A 21,700-nucleotide genomic window follows, 5' to 3' on the forward strand; every position below is an offset into this window, starting at 1 on the left:
TTCTCCTGTGTAGAGAAATTCATTTCCTTTCTCTTAGTGCAAGTCTCTTCCCTTTGGTTGTGAGCTCCTTCACATAAGAACTCCTTTTGCCTGTACCATGTTGTGTTTAGCTCAATGGGCAGATACTGATCAGTTTAACCATTGTTTAAACATTTGCTTCCCAAAGTTTTAGACATTCCATTTCCTTCCCTTTACCCTTCCTCTCTAGTGAATGACTTCTCTCTGTGATAGCCACCATAGTTCTTCCTAGTTTTTTGGGCTTCATTGGGTATCACTATAGTGTTTCCAAAGCAGGATGAGACCCTCAGCTGCGTATTGCCATAACAATAGAGGGAACAACTCGAGGAGGCCATTTCCTTTTCCCTGGTTGCTAAAGAGAGGATGGTATCACCAGCGAGGTCAGCCTCACTTGATGCCTTGTGGCTCCTATCCCCATGTGCATCTTGGCTACCACCTTCTGGTGGGAAAATGTTTTTATATGGAGCATAAACCGCTTCCTGGGGAGAACATTACTGCCTCATTGGACAGAGTCCAGTACCGGATGAGGCTGCAGTTTATCAGCCCTGTCCTCACCACTCCACTCAAAGTGTCTGTGCCATCAGGGGGATTGATGGAGTTGGGAAAGCCCCCAAAACCATATAACTTGACATTAAGGAGAGGTTGCAAAGCTCTTGCAACCAAGAGTACCTTTCAGGGAGACATGCAGAGAAAACTGCTCTGTCTCTTTGGTAGATGACTTTTATTGTGAAGCTGCACAAAACCATTACTGAAGAAAATCACAAATTTGCAGGAGCTAGGAAGAGGGGGAGAGGGGAAAGAACCAACAACAATAAAAATAAGACACATGCTGCTCTGTTTTCTCTTCAGAGGCTTTTGGACAATCTCCTCAGCACTGTAGGCAGCTGCTGAGGTGTTATAAGGAGGAGACAGCTCACAGTAAACTGGACTCACCAGTAAATTAAGCCACAGTGAGCACTGCAGTAGATAATACACCTGTGGTAGGACTACATATCCCAGTGTGATAAATTCACCTGGATATCCCTTCCAAGAGTCCTTATATTGCAAAGCAGTTTATTCTGTGAGGCTTAGGGCAGATGATAGCAAGGAGGAGAGACAGCTGGGATCCCATAGCAGCTAGCTAGTAAGCATCAGCATGTACTTCTTCCTGGCCTCTGAAATAGTAAGCAGAGCAGAGCATGAAACAGCTCTCACTGCAGACATGACCAAAGTGGTGTGGGCAGAGCTGTACTGGCAGACTAGGTTGTTGCTTAGTGAGCTCAGTACTGCTGTGGCAGATTTGCTACCCATGTAAGAGCTTGTAGCCTGCTCGGGTGTACCTACATGGGAGTTCTGCAGTTATAGCAAGTAGATCTTGCGGCTTTGCACAGCACCCTGCATCACTGGCAGCCTCGCATAGAAACACTCACTGTCAATAATGCTGTGGTGTAGTGGTGTAGGTGAGAAAGGAGGACTGAAGGATTTCTTTTTTTTTTTTTTTTACCTGCTGCATAAATAGAATAAAGGAAAATATAATGTAATATAAATAAAAACAAATGGCTCAGTCAACTCATCTTTAATGCTTTGCAGTGTGACATCTATTTTGTCTAATGGAATACGACTTTCATACACCAACTGGATATTTAACCTTGGCCAAAAGTTATGATGTACATTACAATACGCTTTTATTATGTTACACTGTATTGTTGTTGTTTTTTTAATCTATTGCTAAGCCCCTAACAGTATGTCTGTGTCAATGAAACCCATCTGTCAAAAGCACAGTAGGGACATTATTATGTAAATGTAGCTGGGTCTTCCTTTTGTGGAATTGGGGGCAGGAATTTAATATACTGTCCTTATATTCCAGCCAGAGGGGAAAAAATATTTATGAAATATCTTTTTTTTTTTTTTTCAGTAAGAAAAAAAAGAAGTACAGCTGAATTTGGCTTTTAAAAAGTCAGATCTTTATCCTCGCCCTTCCCAGTAAGATCTTTTAGAGCTAATGATACAGTTTCTAATAAAAAATAAAATAAAATACATGAGAGACTTCTTTAAGTGCACCAGGAGACAGATAGGTCATTAATATTAGCACTGCTATCTTTTCTATATTACACTCATATTTCAATAACCTACATTTTGGGGTTATTCTTTTCTTTAACAGGTGTCATTTTGGATTATTTCTTTATTAGGGTTAGTTATAAAATATGCACAAAGGTATGTAGATTTCTGGGAGAGGCGTGGGTGAGGAGGAGATTATTTATTGCAGTTCTTAAACGTCAGCCAGAATCTATCCATCTAAATTGTCTCACTTTAGACGCATTCTGCCATTATTTGTGAAATTAAGCCATTCATCCCTGTGCAGGAAAGGGGCTAAAATTCAAATAGCCACTCTGTGAAATGAAGTACCTACACAGCTCTCCCCTGGGCAAGCTCCCAACCTGAGGAACAGGCACCAGGAGGTCTGTCCCAATGTGATGCATGAAATGAAGTGTGCGTAGCTCTCTAAATCCAGATTACCAGCTGATATCCTCCCTAAAATTCCAAGGCACCATCTGCTGAAATCACAAAGGCCTCCACTATCAGGCTCTCTGAGATGGGAAAGTGTTGTCATCTCCATCTCTGCAGATGGGGTTCTGAGGAGCAGAACAGCTGAGGATGTGTTTGTACAAAAAGATTAAGGTATATTCACAGCATAAGGAAAGGCACGCACACGCTGGCTACATTTTCTTAGTACAGGTAGTGACAACAAGGAGCACATGACAGCAGATTTAGCATGGACAATATTTATGGCCCACTCACAGTCTTGATCATTTTTTGGATCCTGAGTCTTTCTTCCTGTTTCAGTGAGGTTTAGTTAAGGCCACTCCTGTTTAGGAATCCTTTCTAACTTCTTTCAAAGTTAAATCATGAAAATGGAACAGTTTGGTTGAGAAACCATACTAAAGTACATAGATTTCATCATGGACCAGTACATTTCCAAGAGAGAAATAGCCAGCCCCAAAAGCATGTCTGACCATGTCCTGTAGGACTTATAAGGAATTTAGTTATCTAATTCTAAATCTGCAACCAAAATAGCATGACTCCACAGCATCTTTCCTGTGCAAGCTGTTTCCTTTTTTGATGAGAAAGCTTTTAAAATATGTGATGAAAAAACTTTTTGTTTGGTACATTCACATGAGCAGTGGGAAACACCATGTTTTCTTCACCCAGAGTGGACTCAAGACCTCAGCTATTACCCAAAACAAAAGGACCTTATTCCCTGACAAGGTCAGTGAAGGAAACATCTATCCTTGGTCCCACATGGGTCACTGCACAAAAAGGAACGAAACAAAGAAAAATTTTGTTAGAACCTATGGCTGTTTTTGGCAGAAAACTGAAAACATTTAACTTTGGAAACTCTTCTCTCAGTCCTGGAGATCTTGTGGCTCTTGGCAGGATCAAGTTTGCTAGTATAAAGTCACTGGATGCCTGTATGTGTTCCTACACTTTGCCCAAAATGTCTAGGTCCTGGGGATATTAAACAACTGAGTGTCTTTTTCACATCTAAGTCATGTTCAATGAACATCCTCAACGCATTTCTCAGATTCATATGCTAGAGAAAGGTCTCTTTTATCCTTGGAGATAGGTGAGATGCCTGGTGTTCATGGTGAAAATATTCTGTACACCAGGGACTGAGAAAATAATTGAGAAAAATGGAAACCATACATGGTAGGCCCTGTCCCTGTCTAATAAGTTATTGTGTGGGCAGAGATTTATCTTAATATTTGCCTATAATATCATACAGAAATGGCAAAATAGTTGTGTTGGTTACACTGAAGTCTCAGGTCTTGTGTATAAGCTCAGCCTTTCTCTCATTTAAAAGGTGTTGTGGTGGAACAGCCCTCAGGTGTCTGACAACTTAGACCTTGCTTTTCCCATGTTGACAGAGCTTTCTATCCTGATTGTATCTGATAGAGGACATAAAGGTTCTGGTTTAAGCTGATGAGCTCACAGAATCATAGGATGGTTTGGGTTGGAAGGAACCTTTAAAGGTCATCTAGACTAATAAGATACCAGCAAGGTATCAAATATATTTGATCAAAAATCAAATAGGCTTTTAAAGCCTTATCAGGCCTTCCTCTCTGCTAGGAGTTTCTGCTGCATGTCATAGTCGCTGGCAGGGAAAGGTGGAACATGGTCTAAATTGGGATAAACATAATGACTATCCTTAATTGGGCAGCATATGGTGGAGGCAAACATAGTGACTTTTCCTTATCCATAGCAGCCAGTAACATGCTCAGCTTGTCTGTACATCAGAAGACCTAATTTTCGTTAGCTGATTGAGCAGACTTAGAGCATCCTCCAGTTCCTACTGCTCTCAGCTGCCTGCTGAAGGAAGTGCACTGCATACAGGTCCCATTTGAGAATGGTCAGCTCAGAGGGGAGCTGTCTCAGGGGAAGGGAAGATAACAAGTGTTGTTCCTGTTTCTCCTGCTTTCCACAGACACCTGCTTCTGCACGTATTTCTTAATTTAAAGTTTAATCAAATTTTCTTTTGACATCAAAGCCCTTATGTGACATTAGTATCTCTAAAGACTAAAATCGAGATCTATAGATATCTCCAAGTCTAAAAATACTTATTCACTGTTAGTCCAAAAAGTTAAGTAACTATTAATACTCCTTCAGGGCCTGGTACTAAACCAGGCAGTAGGGACGCATTGTGTGAAGGAGGATGTGAAAGATATTGCAACATGCCTCTCATGGGCATGGCACAAGGCAGAGAAGATAAAGTATACTATTTAGTAGTGGGAAGACTCTGAACACTGGCTTGTGAATCTTTTAAAACTCCCTACTAATCGAATGGGACCCATTTGACAGGTGACAATGAAAGAAGTAGAGGGGAGGGCAAGTTCCCTTTAATAGTGCTGCAGCAGGTAAGAAAAAATTGACTACAGGCTCTTTTTTGTGGGTTTGTTTTGCTCCTTTTTTTTTTTTCTTTTTTGATAGTGTTTTACAACTATTCTTAACTAAAGTTCTGAAAAATTTTTATTTAGACTGTTGCCTGGATGTTTCATAGGAGTCGCAGGTTTCACAGGTTTTATGGGATGCTTCATGTGTTCATTCTCCTTCATTGGCTAAGTTGTCTGGTTAAACCACATTTCCAATTGCACTTTAGAGCTTCTAAATGCTAAAAGAGGAGATACTAAGGTAAAAAAACTCTCTGAACACATCTAACCATGACAGACAGAGTCCGAGAGAAAGATCTGTGAGTTAAGATATTTATATTTGTTGATATAACAGTTAGGGTGGCGGGAGTTTTTCCAGAGAATTAATCTTAGTGAATGAAAATTATGTTTTCTGTGGAAAGAAGACAGTTTTTGTAAAATATTAATGCTTTATTTGTCAATAGCTTATATTTTTGTTGTAATTATTATATTACTATTATTGTTGTTTCAGTTGTTGTCATTTAGTAATAGGGTTTTTTTAAATATACTATTAGTAGTCATTTGTATTTTTTTTTTTAACCTTTGGCAGATAGTAACTTTACTGCCACTTCTGTATCTCAGATAGGAAATAAAGTCTAAAGCCTTCCTTAGGGAAGCTGTTAGAGATCTGTTGGTGGAAAAGATTGCCTGGTGATCATCTGGACTTTTCAGTGGGTCATTTCCCCACCTAATTACTTTTTACATAAGTGCCCCCCATCCACAGGTCATAGTGCAGTGCTGTCCTGAGGAACTCAGTGATGTCTCCCCAGTGGTGATGAGTGGGGAAGGGACGGTGAAGAGGTTTGATCTTAAATTCTCCTCCCCAGCAGTGATCAGCAAGGAGGGATGGCAAGGAAGCTTCATCCTATGGTGTGTGAAGTTTCCTGGTCTGCAAAGGATGCCTCAAGCATTTTCACGTGGGAGAGAAAGGATCGTGCAGTCTCAGTCTGGGAAGAAGGGACAGCTGCTCTGGTTTGGCAGCTGAGACATGACAGATTGAGAGGCGGATCTGTCCATGGGGGAAGGGATGCTTCTCCAGTGGTCCTGCCTTTTGGGCCTTTGAAGATTTTTCCATACCCAAGTGAGCTACAGCAGCCAGCCACCACTGAGTGTCCCAGCAGCTCCCTGTCAGGAGCAGATCTTCATGAAAGCATCTGCACATCTTTTTAAGCACTTCTGAGGCACGTAGGCCATAAGGAGGTGGTACAGGGACAGTACTAGAAGCAGAGATCAGTTTTTGTAAGGCCAGCTGTGCTCCATGATTGGCAGGGCAGTAGTTTCTGATCAATAACTGCAAGGGGTTATTGATTCAGCTGCCAATCTGAACTCTTAATTACTGTTATTAAATGTCAGAAACTTTTAGAGTTTAAGTCATATGACTGTAATCTCCTATTCCAGAAGCTCTGTGGTGGCAGGTTCTCATCAGACTCTGTGGCAAGGGTCTGCTCTGGGCTCAGCTGCTGTACACAGGGAATGATGTGACTGGCTTTGGTCTGTCAGCTCTGGGTTTGCTTGGTGGGAGGGAGATTGCAATCTGGCTTATTGCAGATTTCTCCTGCATGTCACTCATGACTCGGAAAGGAAAAAAAAAAAAAGATCCCTTTTCTCTCACTAACAGAAGCTGGAGTTCTTTATCCAGTGAATACTTGCTTTAAGCAGCCCAGAAGACTGCTGAAGTTAGGAACTGAATCTTTCCTTTGTACCCCTAATATAAATATATACATGTACAAACAGAGGCACTCAGCAGGTGACCATTTCAATTGATAGATATTATTCTTATATATGTATTATGAACATTCCTGCAGAAAAGGAAAATATGTGACTATCATATTTTATATGGTCAAGTACATGTGTGTTTGCATGACTTACATGCATGAGTGTTTTGCAGACACTGCTATAGTATAAAGTTGTATTTCTGATGCTTTGTAAAGGTTTGAATTTCTTTCTTGTTCATAAAAATTGCTAGGTCCAGTACTGTGAAAAACACTGACCATTCATGCTCATTTTCCATTCTCTATATTGCTCATGTTTTTTTCCAGAATCATAGAATCGTTTAGGTTGAAAAAGAGTTTTAAGATCATTGAGTCAAACCATTAACTTAGCACTGCAAAGTCTACTGTGCCACTAAGTACCACATCTACACATCTTTTAGATACCTCCAGGGATGGTCACTCAACCACTTCCCTGAACAGTCTGTTCCCAAGAAACAGTTTCTTTACAAAGCCTTTAGTAAGGGATTTACTGAAAATCCAGGTGTGCTTTTATCCCTATGCTTGCTGACTCTTTAAAAACTCTCATAAATTTTGTCAGGGATAACTACTTCCTATAAAACTTGCGTTGTTTTTTTCATGTTACATTATATCCATCTAGTTGTCTGCCAGTTCTGTTCTTGATTACAGTTCCTTCCAATTTGCTTGATGTCGTGCCACACATGGTGGTTTGCAGATCCCCATTTCCCAAACTGAGAAGAAATCCCTGATAAAAACTGTTCCTCTTTAGCAAGGACTAATGATCAAACTAAAGATGGCCATGAAGTACCCTTGATTGTTAATAATACCATGAAGTTAGAAGGAGTTATTTTAGGTTATTGAGTGCCATTTCATTTTATTTAAAAACTTATAGGCTCTTTATAATCTGAAGAAATTATAAGAGGTAGAAGCTAAATCTTAATATTCAACTCTCGTCTCTGTATGGTGAATCAGTGTTGATTCCCTTCATTTAGTATCTTAAACTGGCTTCTTTGTCATTCCATAATTAAAGGCAAAATAAAGAATATATTAATGATTCTTTTTATGATCATTTTATTCTCAGAAAAGGGGAACTAAATTAAAAGCAAAACAGCACACAAACAGTGATTACTTCAGTCTCCTCCATATTTCTCTTTAAAGTAGAGAATATGTTTGAAAGATATTACACCTTGGAAGATATTACACCTTTGAAAGATATTACACCTTTGAAAGATATTACACATTAATATGTTTGAAAGATATTACACCTTGGAGAGTCAGCTAACTCTTGTGGGAACCAAGTACTCTATTATCAAAATTAGTAGCAGACAAGTAATACTGTATCACAGGTAATTAAAATAATTTTGTAGATGGGCAAAATTCTTTAAAGGGCTGGTGAATCCTATTTGGTATATCATGGAGAACCTAAGCAATTTATAAGCAGGAAAATGTGACTAATCTTAAATAAACCCTGTGAAACCAAAGAAAGCCTTTAAGTCAGTTAATCAAAAGAAGCCAGTCAAGCAGTTGTCTTGAGACAGGCAAATCAATGAATATCAAGAACCTTAAATCTGTATTAAATCCCATTACTTATCTTTGTTTACCAAATTTTAACTTCATCGTTCTCTCCAGGAATATATATTATAAAAAGCTGGCATTCAAGAATAGAAGCCCTCAGCTGTTTACATGAAAATAGCATTTCAGCATCCTGGTAACATTATTCAAAGAGAATTTTAATTAAGCTCTGTGGCAAAGCTTCCCAACTACACATAACTTCTAATGTCATGTGACTGATGTCACGACATGGTAGGAATAATGCTGAGTTGGATACTGTTGTTTCATGTTGAGTTGTAGTGCCTTTTGTTCTCAGTCCTTCTTAGGCCTCTGGTTGTTACAGACTCCCAGAAGTGGACAAGCTCTTGGCCATACTATAAAGCTGAGGAGAAGGAGGGCTGCCTCTTTAATTCAGACAATTTTATAACCTTTTTTACTTTAGTGAAGTTAAAACTTGCATCTCTCAGGTTTGGATTCAAAGTTAGCTTTTCTCAACCACTCCTTAACACCTTCATGGACTTAGAAATGTAGCTCAGGACTATGCAGTCAATTTAGTGAAAGTGTAGTGTGCTTCTAACCGGCTTTTGTATCTATACATTCTTGTCAAGAATGACTCAGAGTCCCTTTCAAAGCAAGGTTTTAATTTCTTGCATTTATTTGTTCTATTTACTTTCACAAGGTTTAATGCAATACAAAATTCTTCTTCTAGTAAATAGTGATGAACTTCCTTTTTATGAAAAAGCAAAGGAACTCTCTTCCGCTTCTCAGAAAACTCTTTTTACAAGCCGGGTTTTAAGAGGGCTTTCCGAATTGAATGACCAGGAAATGAAGCCCCATACATTGCTGTTTCCCTTTGCAATCTCTGGGTACAAGCTTTAGGTTCCTTTTTTCTTTTTTTGTTTTTCTTTTTTTTCCAGTTAGTAAGAAAGGTTATATAACGTAAGTTGCAAGCAAGAAGAATGATTTTATTCAGCTTTCCTGTTCATTTGATTAGAACATGTAAGGATTTGGTTAAAAAACACTAATCCTAAATGAATAAGCAGTACCAGAAAGAAATGTTGAATTTTATTCAGTAGTGCAATTTTACAACACACTTCTAACATGCCCCAACAATAAGCATAACAAGCTCTTAGCCTAATCTTCAGCATAGATATATCTTAATTAGTACATCCACTGTTAAACAACAAATACACGGTCTTACTGAAGTCATCATTTGATACTGTAACCACTACATGGAGACCAGTGATGAATGGTGTCCCTCAGGGCTCAGTGTTGGAACCGATCCTGTTCAGCATCTTTATTGGTGACATGACAGTGAGATTGAGTGTGCAAGTTTGTCAATGACACCAAGCTGTGTGGTGTGGTCAACACACTGGAGGGAGGGGATAACATACAGAGGGATTTTGACACACCTGAGAGGTGGCCAACACAAATGTGAAGCTCAACCAAGCCAAGTGCAAGGTTCTACACCTGGGTAGGAGCAATCTCAGGCACAGATACAGGTTGAGTAGAGAAGAGATTCAGAGCAGGACTTGGGGTTGTTTGTTGATGAGAAACTTAACATGAGCCAGCTTCAGTGTGCACTCGCACCCCGGAACGAACCGTATCCTGGGCTGCATCAAAAGGAGTGTGATCAATCAAAGGAGGTGATTCTCCCCCTCTCTTCTCGTGAGACCACACATGAAGTACTGCACACATTCTGGTGTCCCCAACATAAGACGGACATGGTGCTGTTGGAGACAAGTCCAGAGGAAGGCCACAAGGAGATAAGGGGACTGAAGCACCCCTCACATGAAGACAAGGTGAGAAAGTTGGTGCTGTTCAGTCTGGAGAAAAGAAACTGAGTGGAGACCTTGGAGCAGCTTCCATTACCTGAAGGGGCCTACAGGGATGCCTACAGGTGACATGGATTCACACTTAACCAAGGGAGATTTAGGTTGGATATAAGAAATTCTTTCCTGTTAGGGCGATGAGTCACTGGAACAGGTTGCCTAAGGAAGCTGTAAATGCTCCATCCCTGGAAATGTGCAAGACCAGTTTGGACAGCACCTTGAGCAACCTGATCTAGTGGGAAATGTCCTCACCCGTGGCAGGGTAGTGGGAATTAAATAATCTTAAAATCCTTTACAACCCAAACCAATCTGATAGTTATTATGATTCTATACGATGGTATATAGTGTTATATTTCAAAGGTTTTCTGTTAATAAATAGTCAAACTCTACAGCTGCAGTTCATTTTTTGTCTGTAAAGCATTCAGAAAGAACCTTATGAAGATATCAACCTTTTGGTTTTGACCTGCTGGGAGATACATCTCACTTGTCTCCAGCTGTGTAAATTTTTCATCTCATTCAAATTGGTCAGTTAAGATGTCCTTTTTGTCAGAGAAGTAGTTGCAGAATATTGTGCTTTGCTTGGCTTCTTTTATGTACCAGCCATCATAAATGACAACCATAAGGGATGAAAGCATCATTATTCCTGTACTCACTACATTGGGACCCTATGAGGTTGTTTAGTTCAGGCTTAGTTCAATTTCTAATAGGTGGTAAAATGAATCCCATTTTTATTTTATATTGATTGCATCAGTTTCTGTTACATATAAGGATCATATAATGTACAAACTAAAATGTAATATTTACAGGTAGATATCTCAGAAGAGTGTTACTATTTCAAGGTTATCAGGAGATCAAAACTAAAAACCTCTATAAGGTTAAAAAAAATATGAGTAGTGCAAAAATAATGACCTTTTCTAGAGCCTTTTTGAGACACAAATATGTTTCTTCAAGTTCCAAAACTTAGAGTACTTTTAAAAGAAAACACATTCATTGAGGGTGACAGAACACTGGAACAGACTGCCCAGGGAGGTTGTGGAGTCTCCTTCTCTGGAGACATTCAAAACCCGCCTGGACACTTTCCTGTGTAACCTTATCTAGGTGTTCCTGATCCGGCAGGGGGATTGGACTAGATGATCTTTTGAGGTCCCTTCCAATCTCTAACATACTGTGATACTGTGTGAATAAGAAATCATCAGGAAGTTTTGATTTCAACACAAAGTTTTTGAGAGTGTAGAATGAGAGCTGTTTATGACATATTCTGTTAACATGCCCCTACATTATTTTTTGCTCTTCACATTTTTGAAAGTCAGGATTCTTTCTAAAGCATATTTTATAAAATCTGTTTTTGTGAGATTATGATAACGTCTATACCAGCTGGAAGCCTAGTACAAGGAGTCTTGTTCTTTGAAGAGACATTCATGTTAGTTGCTTGATTCTTGACCAAATGGTTTCTAGCTTTACAACTGCATTACATTTACAACTTTCCAATTACAGGCTTTTATAGAATACACTATACAAAGCACAAAATGTAATACTTATATAATTTCTAGTTTAAGCTCTAGTTTAAATCTACTAAAAAGATGTTAATGATTTTCTTATTGAAAGTGTTTTCTTCCGGAAGTGCTATAAAATATTCAATGTTTATAAATACATTGCCAAGTATAGCTGAAGACAGTGAAAGCTAAAACATGTTTTAATTCTAAAAGCTGATTTTTACTGTTCATATAATGCTGGATGTTCTATAGCCTGTGGTATTATCTCCTTTAACATGTATAGCCAATTCTTGAATGAAAGTAATAAGACCAGTGTGGCCTACTTTTAATTAGCTTGAATATTTGTATAGCCTGAATATTTTAGTAAAATAAGCATTCAGATACTTTTAAATCAATTTTAAACATAAGAGATATAAACCAATGACAAAGCTATCTTAAAATTTCCTACCAAACTACTAACCACCGAGAGTAAATACTGTTAAGAATATGCTTGATTGCTGTTTATAGATATCCAAGGATCAGCAGTGATTGCACTCCCCCTCTAGAATTCTGCTGTAGGCTTGTGTATCTCAATGCCCTTTGGTTCCACTTTCAAATTCATTAGTACATCTGGGAAAACTAAACCACAAAGAGAAATGGCACACCAAATGGAAACCAGAGGCAAACCGAGAAATTTCCTCAAGACTACCCCCATGTCTTGATGACAAAAATGTATTAAACTGTTTGAACGAGGTCATGAAAGAAGACCATGGCAGATATAAACATTACAGTACCGGTCTGCAGAAGCACAGAAGTAGTAGTTTAACAACGCAGGTATTGGTTTCCGCAGTGCTAGGTAAGGAAATGGAAGAAAACTTTAGGGTGGTGCAACAGCAATAAACTGTGTTTCAGAGTGTGAAATGTAGACATTTTACTTATTTAAATATCTATTAAAAGGCAAGAAAAAGTTATGTTTTATGCTTACTGACAGTTCAAAATTTTCATGCATTCCTCCTCTTGGAGGGCATTAAACATATACTAAAACTAACAGAGTACCTTGGAGCTCTAAAGGGATTATTTTACTTCTGGAAGTAAGAAAGGAATCATGGCAGCTACTGGGAGGAAGAATACTAAAACTTTTTGCTTCTTTGTTTTTTTCACTTGTCTGTTTGTTTAAAAAAATACTGTTGTTTAAAACAAAACAAAACAAAACAAAACAAAACAAAACAAAACAAAACAAATTTTTTGATGTTTTTAGTGTCTGCCTCAAGAGTCACCAGTGCGTATGGAAACTTAAACAGATATGCCACCAATAATGATATTCCTAGAAATACCTTTTCCTCTTGTATATATGTACCTGATATTATCTGAAGCATCCGAAAATGTGTTTGTGTACAGCAGCACCATAATAGGATTTTGTGAATTGTTCTTATCTAAGCGTTATATATGCATCCAGAGGGAAAACTTTACTTTAAACAGGTACATTATCAGAAAATAACAATCTTGGGTATAAACATTCCAAATGTGCGCCTTTTTTATGATGTCAAACAGAGCAAACAATGCACATATTTTCTCATTATTTTATGCTTGATTTTTTCATTATTATTGTTATGTTAAGCTACCTGAGTTGGATTTGTAAATGGGCTGTGACTGTTGCATTATGGCATCTGCTTATCCAAACAAGTCTCTCCTGGTAGCAGTTCCTAGCACTGCAGGCCAGGCAATGGCAATGGGAGATGAAAGAAAAGGTACATTTCTGCCAGCAGCCACGTTTCACCTCTGACTGATTTACATGAATGTAATAAGCAATTCAGCACAGAAAAGTTTTTCAAAAAGCTATTTCCAATGGGAGAGCATGAATATAACCACCCAAACGGTCCAAGATTAAGATCAGGGAGAATACTGAAGACTCAAAAAAACAATGTTTTCTTCTGTTAAAATTCTCAGTCTTGTAAGAGCAATGAATTGGAAAAGAGGAGAAACAACAATCAGCAACATGAGTAGGCAAAGGTGACATTCTTCATATTCAGGAAACTATGTTCAGGAAACATTATGTGTTTTTTTTTCTCTCAATTTTCCGCACTTATCCACATCTTACAGTATATTCTCAGCTTTAGAAACAAAGCAGTCAAGACAAGCTGAGCAAGTTTTCATCACAGGAAAGTCTGCAGGACTGCAGTTGCAAAGGATAGAAAAATGGATGAGAGGAAGACACATGTATTTTAGAGAATTTCTGGATAAGCAATTATCATTTTCTTGGTGACAATGTCTGTTTATCTGTTTTCCTTTTGATCTTCTATTATAGGCAGACTGGTCAACAGTATACGTAAAGAAAACCCTTTAAAAAAGTGATTTCCAATAAGCAGATTCTGGAATCTGCTTGATCCAGAGAATGACAGCAAAGATATATAGAGATATGTAGATGGTAAAAAATGGGAAGACAACCCTCAAGGTATGATAAAAAATGTTTTTCGTTTAACACTCTTTCTACAAAACGCGTAGGCTTGGCTTGAGTCACAACTGGCAGATCCCCACTGCAGCATTTTTTTTTCATTAGCAGTAGGGGCAAATTCTCCACTTTTCAAACTGTGGGTAAGGTGAACCCTTCTGCAATCCCAAGGGTTTTAAAAGAAGGAGTAAATTTTATGTAAGAAATAAAATATAGATAGGATTCTTCATGTTTGAGAAAGCATCTTTTTTTTTCTCAGCTAAATGAAGCAAGGAACACAACAGAGTAAGTAGAGACTCTGTATCAAGGATTCAAAAAGTACCTATTTCAGTACATGATAAGAGTGTTTATAGTCATAAACTCTTTACACTCATGAAAATTAACAAATATTACTGGAAAATTCTGCAGTGCAGACTGTTCTGAATTTGCAGAAAAACAAACAGCATAAAAATGTGCTACCTGGATTGATATTTTTTCCTCAACAGAAGAATACTTCTGTGTATAACTACCACCAGGTTAAATGCACAGGTATTTGCAGTGTCGTGCTGCCTGGAAAATGACTTTGGCATCATCAGCTGTGACATAATATTTTTATAATAACTTGATGTTCAACAGTGTTAAGCTACCTTTACTTATGTTGATGTTCATTATAACAGTCCAAATCCTCTAAAAATCAGTCCTCAGCTGGAGTAAGAGCAGTGGAAATATAAGCAACAGTCTATATGCAGAAACTAAGTATTGATAAAGCTATCACAGTAATTTAATGTCTAGCTGATAAAGCTGCCATTTTATTTTTTTTTATATCTTTTAATTTTGTTGGAGTTTTTAATTTGATTGTTTCTTTGTTTTTTCTTCTGAAATAATGTAAAGATAAAGAATCAGTTCATTAAGGCAACCTTTAATTACTTGTCCAACTCACTGTACAACCTCAGTTGCAGCTGGTGTTTCCTTCAGAGTACGCTTGGCACAGCAAGTTCCTGGTAAATGTCTCTGCCTATCACAGCAGTTCCCATGTTAGGAATCATTACTTGGGAGAAGATGCTTAATACTCATCCTCTCCTTCTGCAGTGAAACATTTGGGAAATGCCATGAAGCAGGTGCACATGGACCATTAAGTACCAGTTCACTACCTTCGCATAGTAACAATGAGCACTATCCGAACAGAAGGGTAGTTGGAGCCTGATTCTTTAAGCCCCCATGATTGTTCAGTCCTGAGGATGAAGAAAAACATTAAGTTAATATATTACTTATCATTGCTTGCTTTTCCTGAAGGGGAACTTTTACTCCCATATACTGGTTGTAGATACCTACCACTTCTTAGGTTAAGTTAAAACTTACCATGTGGTGCTATCCAGAAATGACATCCTTTGCATCTGATGAGATGGACTGCAGTTGAATAGCACTCGAAGCAGGATAATAACTGATATGAATCATTAGCTCTAGAGAGTAGAACCACCTTGAGAACTTCCACTGCATGTTAATAAGTCCTCTGGAGTCAGTAAAGTAGTTTGGCTACCACAGGTTTTGATTCCACAACCCACATTCATGGCATGGCATCATTGATGCTTCTGTCCATTGACTTCAGTACCACTACTTTCCCAAGTAATTGTTATCCAACCTGGATAAAATCTACAGAATGTGATTAGTGGTTTGTGAAGCTACTAAGTGCTTTGCAGTAGTTTTAATATAGCTAAGACAAATGAGGTAACAAAGATATTTATATTTAAAAGTGTTACTGTAAATAACTAGGGTTCCATTTAATGCATTGCAAAGTTAGGTAACATGGAAAACAACCTGATAACAGACAAGTTTTCAGACCCATTAAGTACATCTGAATATTTCATCCTGAATGCTCATCTCTATTACAAGATTTTACGAGAGAGTACAAATGCATAGGATTTTAAAAAACCCTACACTGAATAAAAAGACAGTAATAAAACAGAAGCTTACTGAGTTTCTTCTTTGGCTACTCTTTCTTTTTCTTTTTAATCTTTATTTGACACTTTATTAAAAGTCCTGAGCTCAGAATTTCAACCCCTGTCTAATCACCACTTAATCACTTGGCATACGTTAAATACACATCTCTGCTGCTTTGCTTTTCCCCCTGTAATATTCTCCTGATTAAGGATCAGGCATTACTGTTCATTAACATTGGCTAAATCGGTTCTTTGAGAGCTGTCCCAATGAGACATCTATCTTCACTTTAATATATCTTAGTTAAGTGCAGAAGAGTCCATAACAAAACCTGCTTCAGAAAGAAGCCATAGTAAACTTATCTGGGAGACAATGATTACTCCACAGTCCTGATACTGAAAAAAAGTCTCTGTTTTATTTCTGTTGTGAACGAGAACACTTTTGTTTCTAAGCCCCCAGATCCTTTGTTGTAAGTCAGTGTCTGTTTTACTTGCCATCTCTTCTGCTGCTCTTCCTTTCCTAAATTATGCCTCTAATTTAGCTGTGGTCAATCTAAGTTCTAAAAGAATGACAATTGTAGTTAATCAAAAAGAAAACAAACATGGAAACATGGGTCACCCTTGTAACAGAAGTCACTCTAAACTGTTTTGTGAGTTCCAGACCAAGCATAAAGGAACGGACTCTGGGTAACTCAGTGTTTAAGCTTGGTCACCTCATCACTATGTGACTAAAAGCCTAAAATTTAAGGAGCTGCTTTCTACTGTGAGTCATCTGGTGAATGAGCTGGAAAAATTGGGAAGCTGTGTGACACTGTTGTTTCAAAACTGCACAATTACATCTTGGAGTGTTGTTCAGAGGTATGTATTTAGTGCTGACCACAATTAGTAGATGGATGCAAAGAATCATGTTTTCCTAAAGTACTGCAGAAGAAGTGCTGGAAGCAGTTTTCTTTTCACCTAACTTTTATTGCCTTGTCTACATGGCACTTCCTCCTCCTGTGAATTACAGAATTAATCACAGCAGTGATATGCAGGCAGAGATGTATGAAATCTTTGAGCCAAGATGGGTGCTTGACATAATGAGTCGTACAGTGACACCATGGAACCCATCAACTGTGATCATCGCCTGAGCTCTGAGAGCAGCCTGAGAGTTTGGGATATTTTCTGTAAACACACACATCTTTATTTTTCCATGTGTTTTGCAAACCCGTATGGTGGAAGGCTTTTCTCACTTTTAGCCTGCAGACTTTTATTGAGTGTGGAAGAGAGTTTATAAATAGGCCTTCTCTTTTTTCTTTTAATGCCATTTAGATCTCATTTTAGCAGAGTTTATACATAAGCTACATTTGTTCATTTTATTGGCTCAAGAGGACAGCTGTCTATCAAGTGTTCTTGTTTACATGATCTTCTATAGTAAGCAATGTTTAGAGACCTTCTGTGGGTTATCAGTAGCTGTATATAAATAATGACATATTGGAGGAAATCTGTGATATTATTTCACGTGCATTTTCTTTCCCTGCACTGAAGTTCTCTTGTAGGCAGTTGTCCAGAACAAGATTCGTTCACCTCTAAAATGTGTCCCAAGCTCTCTTTGGAATCCCTGTGTTAGACCCTGGCAGACAGTGCCCTAGGTTTGCACATATCATATGCTGGCTATCTGTAGAGGACTGCATTTCAGCCATAATGAATTAAGTGATTTCTTTCTTCAAAAGCAGGAGACATTTGACAAAAAAAGCTACAAAACACAGTGCCAAAGAGGGAGGTATGTGCTGTCAAGAGGTGTCAAACTGACAGAGCTGGAGACCTAAACCTTCTGCTCCCCAACAGGGAAAAACAGATTTCAAACCGCGTCAAACACTAGAAGTACTGGCAGTGGAAGCAATCATGTATGTTAGCCACGATATAGAGGCATCAGAAGTAGAGACATGAGGAAATTTTAACTGCCATCCCAATTCCAGCTTTAACTTTAGAGGTCTGGAATTTAGTTCCCCCAAACCTTGTCCAAGACAACACCATTTATTTCCATAACACTCCCTGACACTCATCCCCAGTGCTCATTGAAATACAAGATTTTTATTCCAAAGCAGCTGAAGATTCTCTTTTCCATTGTCCAAGCATCCCCCAATTATACAAGTGAAGGAAAGCTTTCAGCACATGTTTAATTCCACCTTTTATAAGTAGCTCCAATACTTATGGGCACAGTCCAAGTTAGAGCATATGTTGTACCAATGTCCTGACTCAGTTGTTGCCCTGGGGGGGGGGTGTTCAATTTAAAACAAAAAAGAAATCCTGATTGTAATCCTGAATGCGGGCCAGGATTTTAATGCAATATTTATAAGTAAGGACATTGTGGGATTTAATTATTTAAGAAAGCAACTGGTTGTGGAAATTTCAGAGAGATCGTTGGACTTGTATAAGAGACAAACTTGGCCCACTTTTCTGTGACTAATATATATAGGACAGAAACAGTGAAGGAAAAACCATTTTCTTTCATAACAGAAGCATACAATATTAAGGAAACTGAAAACTGCATTTCTAAAATTGTTTCCATTTCAGAGTCCTTCTGCCAATGGAGAATCAATATGCCAGAAGAGCATAGCCTTAAACGTTAATATTACAGAATAAAACTCATTTTTGATGGATTGATGGACACATTTTCTTAAGGCCAAGAAATAATGAATATAACCATTTTTTCCTGATAGTCTGACTTTTCCCTCTCTCTGCACAGAAGATATAGAGAATGATAGGATACCACTTGCCTGTGTATAGAAACATCCATTACTGGGCACCAAGAGGTTTCACTTGGATGCATGTCCTCACCCCCTGTCCTGGGTTTACCACAACACCCCGTATATTCATTTGTAAAGACAAGAGGAAATCAGAATACAGGAAAATGCTGTTATTTGCTTTGCTGCAGGCTCAGAAACTCAGTCAATCAAGAAAAGGTTGGCTGATGTGATGCTGGCTAATAATTCACAGAGGATTTTACTCTGTCTTAACTACAGAGTCCCTTAGCATGCTAAGCTTAAAAGCAAATCCATGTACACCCTAATTTCAACACGGAATTTTACATCATGTCACACTTGCTTTTCTTTCTGAATCAGCGATAACTAACAAGCACTTCCATAGTAATTCTAATCCTGCATATGGGCTCCATTTGAAAAGTAATAATTTAGTTACAGTTCTGACATTCAGTGATTCCTTACAGGGAGCTTGGGACATTGTTCTGGGACATCTCTAAATTCCTATGGCTCTAAGAGATTCTTCCAAGATCACAAGGTAAGTATCTAAGGTGAATTTCAAATTGAGTGTGCTTCCTTGCCAGATACCTTTGTATTCACTTTTATGCTTACAGAGAGGAATTCTGATTCCACAAATTCCCCCTCTTCCATCTTGTCTCTTTTCTACTTACCAATGAATACAAATCCCAGTATCCTTTAAAGGGAGAAAATATCATGGGACCCCAGTAAAAAGTTTGCCTTGAGGTTGTTTCCATGTTCAAAATGTTTGTACAGGGGGTCTTGGCTATGTGGAAAAACAATTCTGCTCTAATTTGAATACACCAAATAAGTGAAAGACATGACATTACTACACTTGGTTGTATGCAGTTTTACTCTGTCATGACATAATTTATGCAGAGTTTAGAGAAAAGATTGACCTTTCATTGGATGTCACACTGTTGCACACAGTGCAGCCTTATCAGACCTTTGAATGAAGAATAGGGACGAGTATTGTCAGTCTGTATCAGTGGAAAAATATGGAGGCTCTGTCTCAACACCCTCCAGTATCTTTAGTTCCATACATCCACTCTGACAAAGCCAAAATTAGTGGAAAATTAAAAATGGAAGAAAAAAACCTTTTAAAAGCAAAGGTGAAAATCAGTGTATGAATTCAGTTGGATATCAGAACTGTGTAAAATCCAGAACAACTTTGCCATCCCCTGAGATTCTTGTCAACTTACATAATATCTCCCAGGATTCGTGCTTGTAAGTGCAGAATAGAATATTGTAGTCATTGATTGTATTTTATTATTATATTCTGAGTGCTGGCTGAGGACCACTTTAGTACAGCAGACACTGAAACCTGTCTTACCCAAAACTTATAATTGTCTCGTATGGGGTTAAAGGTGCTACAACAAAACATTTTGTGCTATGTTACTGCTGGAAAGCCTCAGGCCTTTGGCAAGCTCCAGTGCACTGGAGCACAGAGAAGTGCACAGAGAAGGAACTTACCCTTAAGCCCCAAAGAGCTTACAACCTAAAGCTTCCTTAAGGAGCCTGCAAGCTAAAAGTTAATGCTACAGTATTACATGTTGATTCACAATAATATCAGCATTTGCACATCGTAATATGACTTAAGGATATGTTATTGATTTTCTTTTCTAAACATCTAAGTGATCAACATTTCTACTAAGTCTGCTCCATCTTCCATATGTTGCATAGTAAGTCATTGTGCCTCTACAGAACTGATCCTTTCTAATTCCTTTTTTAGGTTATTGCAGATCCCAGACTGTGCCAGGTGCTTTCCAAAGAACAAAGCTTAGGAAATAGCTTTGAGATCTGTACAGAAGCTCATTATCATTATGGGGTTTTTTCATCCTTCTTTATATGGAACTGTCTTTCAACTAGTGTAAATCAGCAGTTAGCAATTTACACCAAAGACAGGTCCTTTGTTAAACTTTTTCAAGCTCTCTTTTGCCCCTGTTTTGAGTGGAGGGGGATAGAGGTTCTTTGGTTGGTTTGTTTGGTTGCTTTTTCCTCAAGAAGAAACAGGCAATCTTTGCAGCTAAGAATATAGTGTAACACACTTCTGGTCAAAATCTTCTGAAACATATTCATTCTTATTTATTTTTCTGTAAACCCATAAAGATCCCAAACACTTTCTAAGAATCATCGCTGACATACACCTCAAAAAGAGAGATGAGATTTAGTGAGATCTGTTTATAGGTTTTTCTATTTATTTGGACTTTGAAGTTCAGAAACTCAAACCAAAATGTCTCCTACTCTCTATAACCTCCTCCCTTTGGGCCCTTTGTTTCCAGATCTTTAAGTTAAATGGCTATTAATGTTAATGAAAAAATTATTTTCATTTTTTTCTGTCTTAGACCAAATACTTTATTGTTAGCAGCTGCTTATTTACCTTGCAGCTCATAATCCGCTTCTTGCATCCCATAGGCCCATCATATGCTAAAATGTATGTCACCATCAATGTGGAATTTCTTACACACTTGAAAATTAATTGAAAAGTAAACGATTATCCTTTTCTTTCTTACCTACAAACACACAGACACAGAGAACATCTTAATGAAAAATGTTTTTCAACTAAGTACATTCCACTGCTAACCAGTTCATGTGGATGGGTGTCATGGTTTAACTCCACCCAGACAGCTTGTTACCCACTCCCCCCCTCTTCTTGCCCTCCCCCTACTCCTGGACTGAGCCCGGCTAGCTCAGTCGGTAGAGCATGAGACTCTTAATCTCAGGGTCGTGGGTTCGTGCCCCACGTTGGAGGGCAAGAAGAGGGGGGGAGTGGGTAACAAGCTGTCTGGGTGGGGTTAAACCATGACAATGGGGTAAAGTGGTAAAGAAGTCTCTACTTCAGAAATCCTAAGATCAAATATATCTATACATACAGGTATTTATTAATTTACTTATTACTTGTTTTCTAAGAAACTTTGTATAAACACATATTACTTAAGATGGAAAATTTTAATCATATTTAAAGAAAAGGGCTAGAAAACATTTCATCGAGCTTCTGCAGCCAGGATTTATTCTATGACCTTTAATAAATCA

The 21,700-nt window shown here is 38.2% G+C and overlaps 1 long non-coding RNA gene and 1 other non-coding gene across 2 annotated transcripts; one reads left to right on the forward strand and one right to left on the reverse strand.

Annotated features, from left to right (window-relative positions):
* Nucleotides 1-1,051: 1,051 nt before the first annotated feature.
* LOC133213817 (uncharacterized) lies at nt 1,052-2,749 on the reverse strand. The gene is made up of 2 exons (XR_009725900.1): nt 1,342-2,749; nt 1,052-1,172 (listed from the first exon to the last, which is right to left on the reverse strand). It is a non-coding gene; the product is annotated as an uncharacterized LOC133213817 (long non-coding RNA).
* Nucleotides 2,750-21,346: 18,597 nt separating this feature from the next.
* TRNAK-CUU (transfer RNA lysine (anticodon CUU)) lies at nt 21,347-21,422 on the forward strand. Its single transcript has one exon. It is a non-coding gene; the product is annotated as a tRNA-Lys (tRNA).
* Nucleotides 21,423-21,700: the final 278 nt, after the last annotated feature.

The sequence above is a fragment of the Neopsephotus bourkii genome, unplaced genomic scaffold, assembly GCF_033783945.1.
Source record: "Neopsephotus bourkii isolate Nb327-2 ecotype Australia unplaced genomic scaffold, CSIRO-AGI_Nbou_v1 NB_100, whole genome shotgun sequence".
NCBI lineage: Eukaryota > Metazoa > Chordata > Aves > Psittaciformes > Psittacidae > Neopsephotus > Neopsephotus bourkii.